A 4,109-nucleotide genomic window follows, 5' to 3' on the forward strand; every position below is an offset into this window, starting at 1 on the left:
ATGTGGCATGTCTAGGAGGCCAGCATTAGCATTTTTCTTTTTTCTCATTTTTTTGAAAATTTTTACTCATTTCTTTGGTGAAAAAATTAAGATAATACACACATTAATTAGAGAAAAGTCCTAATAAGGAGGACTGACTGTTACATATGTTACAATATTTCACCTTCCATATTAATTAAAACGTTACAGATATAGGAAAAGGAAAGATTGGATCCTAGGTTCACAGTGAAAAGCTAAAAAGCTGGCCAGGGGAGAGAAATATTAAGAGGGTGAAAAAGGAAATGAGGTTTCACGTAGGATCTCGTCGGAGGTCATTCTCTCTCCACCAAACACTCGTCGGCACTATAGCTATCACTATCATCAGACTATTGTTCGTTAGTTTTAGGTTCTTTGATCCATCAATTCATCTCCCAGTAACCACCTCTGAAAAAGTAGAAGATGATGATGATGATAAACCAGCTGATATAAATCTTCACAATACTGAACCACTCAAAAACATGCACAACTGTGGTGAAAATGGGACAAGTTTTTAGCTGTAGTTTTGAAGCTACTAATGGTAGTACTACTGCTAAACTACTATATTTCATGTCATTTTTATTGTCGCCTACTAGCTCCGTACCAATTTATTTGACCCCGTTAGAATTTCGAGAGTCAAACAGGTTCCTCTTTCCCCAGAATTTCTTTGTATGCTTTTTACATATTTTAAGTTATTATTTATAGTGATATTAAGTAGTTTTTGAATGTAATATATAATTCTATTTTAAAAAATTAAAGCTTCTGTGTTGAAATCATGAACAGAGTTTAGAAGTTTGAATCTCGAATCAAGTTGATGGAAAATTGTTATATGTTTTGGATAATTAAGGAATCGCTAATGGCAATTTTCAGGTGCTGCGAGAGTTCAAGTGCTTTCGCTAGAGGAGTTCTATAGACATAGATTTGTGTTGGGGAAAACATTAGCAGGTTTTGGTAGTGAGATGTACAATACGGGAAATATTAACTACTCCAACCTTTAATATTCCTTTGTTGAAGCATCTACATATTAAAATGGATCCATAATCTCATATTACCTTACAAGTAGTTTCTTTGAGAATGAGATCCAAAACAAAAGCAGAAGAATACATCTCCAGCATTCTAACATATGTTATTAAGGTTCTTCACTGAAAATTGTAAGTATATGCATTCAATTCAATATAGATGAATGATATTCCAGTATGTTACTTCTTCAATTGTTCTTTTATTTAATTAACTTTGTTAATTTAATCAAACATATAGGTTACATATTTTTTGTATGTGTAACAGATACAGACAAATTGAGATGGTGAGTAAGAGATACAAGATGATGAGGTGATAATTAACATCCTACATGTAAGCATGATAATAGATCATTTTTTCTTATCCTGTGCATGGTTTATTTCCTCCATAAGTCGATTAGTAGTTTTCATCATTGAATGTTAGCATTTAAATAGTATAAGATGTAGCTTTAACTATACGTAGCAAGTAAAATTTCATAGAATAGAGTGTATTAATTAAAGAAGATAGAAGAAAGAAAAGCAATTTATTCATCGTTTATCCTGGTTTAACACATTCTTACTGGCTTCTTCATTATTGGCTTCTTCAAGAGGCATTTAGCAATGGAATAGGAGATACAATTGTTGATGCTTCAACTATGGAGAAAATTCATGAAACTATCTCTAATGCAAAAAGCAAAGTCAAAGAACTTATTAAAGCTGCTAAGAGAAGCAGTTAGAAGCTGAACCAGGGTGAATAGTGATGGAATCATTCGAGAAAAGAGTGAACCAGGTACTTTTTGTATATGGCCATTTATCCCTTTTTTTCCTTGATTTTGTGTGATAACATTGTAATAATGTTTTTTTGGTAATCTTAGGTGTTGAATAAGGCTCGTGATGATGCTGGAAGCAGTGCACAGAAGAGTTTATCAGAGCAATAATCTTAAAGCTTTGGTTACAGCTGGGTCCAAGGGAAGTTTTATCAACATATCTCAGATGACTGCTTGTGTGGGACAACAGAATGTTGAGGGGCAACGTATTCCTTTTGGTTTTATAGACCGTGCTCTTGATCATTTTACCAAGGATGATTATGGTCCAGAAAGTTATGGTTTTGTGAAGAACTCATATCTCCGGGGACGCACCCTACAAAAGTTTTTCTTCCATGCTATGGGTGGTAGAGAAGGTCTGATTGATACTGCTGTGAAAACTTCTGAGATCGGGTATATCCATAGGCTGTTAGTGAAGTCCATGGAGGATATCATGGTCAAGTATGATGGTACTGTTAGGAATTCACTAGGTGATATCATCCAGTTTCTGTATGGGGAAGATGGGATGGATTCTATTTGGATTGAGACATGGAAGTTAGATTCTTTGAAAGCAAAGAAATCAATATTTGATGCTACTGGAACCCAAGTTACATGTTGCCCGAAGTTGTCGAAGATCTAAAAAGTATTTGGGAGATTTGCAGTGTGTTGATGCAGAGGTTCAGAAGCTTGAAGCTGATAGACACCAGCTTGGGACAGAGATTGCTATAGCAGGTGACAATTCTTGGCCACTTCTTGTTAACATTCAGAGGCTTGTCTTGAATTCCCAAAAGATATTTAAGATAGATTTTTGAAGGCCCTCCAATGCATCCTATGGAGATTGTAAAAGATGTTGATAAGTTACAAGAGAGGATCAAGGGTGTTCCTGGTGATGATTACCTCAGCATGGCGGCTCAAAAGAATGCCACTCTTTTCTTCAATATCTTGCTCTGTAGTGCCTTGGCGAGCAAAAAGGTTCTAAAGGAGTATAGGCTTAGCCGAGAGGCTTTTGAATAGGTAGTTGGTGAGATAGAGTCTCGCTTCTTGCAATCCTTTATGGCACCAGAAGAGATAATTGGCTGTGTTACTGTACATTCTATTGGTTATCCTGCCATATAGATGACTTTTAATATATTTCATTATGCTGGTGTGAGTGCCAAGAATGTTACGCTTGGTGTGCCAAGGTTGAGGGAGATTATCAATATTGTGAATAAGATCAAAACATCCTCTCTTTCTGTGTATTTGAAACTTGAGGTAGGCAAAACAAAAGAGAGAGCCAAAACTGTCCAGTGTGCCTTGGAATATACCACTTTGCAGAGCGTTACTCAAGCCACAAAAGTGTGGTATAATCCAGATGAACACCCTTATTGAGGAAGATGTTGAATTCGTCAAGTCATACTATAAAATGTCAGATGAGGAGATTGATCCGGATAAAATCTCCTCGTGGTTGCTTCACATTGAGTTAAATCATGAAATGATGGTGGATAAGAATCTTAGTATGGCTGACATTACTGAAAAAATCAATCTTGAATTCGATGATAACTTAACCTGTATCTTTAATGATGATGGAAAAAATAATCCTTCGAATTTGTATTATGAATAATGAAGCTCCAAAAGATGAATTGGATGAATCTGCTGAGGATTGATATATTCCTTAAGAAGATCGAGAGTAACATACTTACGGAGATGGCTCTTCGGGGTATTCCAGATATTAAGAAGGTGTTCATAAAGAACAGTAAGGTGCAGAAGTTTGATGACAATGAAGGATTTAAAGCAAAAAATCAATAGATGTTGGATACTGAAGGTGTAATCTTTTAGCTGTTATGACGCACGAAGATGTTGATGCAAGCAGAACAACAAGTAATCGCTTAATAATATCATGAAGTGTTAGGACAACCACAACATAAATAAATCAAAAGAAAATATAAAATTGATTGAAGAAAATAATTTAATTTTTATCACCACGCGAAGCGTGGCCAATTTTCCTAGTACATGATAATTTATTATTTTAAAATTCAAGAACATACTAAAATCACAAAAGAAAACTTCTTAATTAACAATCGTCTATCTATCAAAGCATATGACAATTTATTTTTGTAAATATAAAAATCATACCAAAATTTTAAAAAACTAATTACCTCAAATCACAATCACATTATGATTAAACCTAAACCAAAACCTAACCTAAATAAAGAATCTATTTGTCAAAGAAAACTCTAAAGCTATAGTGAATCCAAAAAAACAAACAAAGTATTTTAACTCAAACATACGCCAATCATTTTTTGCCATCAAAAAATTG

At 34.4% G+C, this 4,109-nt stretch overlaps 1 pseudogene; it reads left to right on the plus strand.

Annotated features, from left to right (window-relative positions):
* Positions 1-281: 281 nt before the first annotated feature.
* LOC107857758 lies at positions 282-3,693 on the plus strand (annotated as a pseudogene).
* Positions 3,694-4,109: the final 416 nt, after the last annotated feature.

This window comes from Capsicum annuum, unplaced genomic scaffold (genome assembly GCF_002878395.1).
Source record: "Capsicum annuum cultivar UCD-10X-F1 unplaced genomic scaffold, UCD10Xv1.1 ctg3595, whole genome shotgun sequence".
Taxonomy (NCBI): Eukaryota; Viridiplantae; Streptophyta; class Magnoliopsida; order Solanales; family Solanaceae; genus Capsicum; species Capsicum annuum.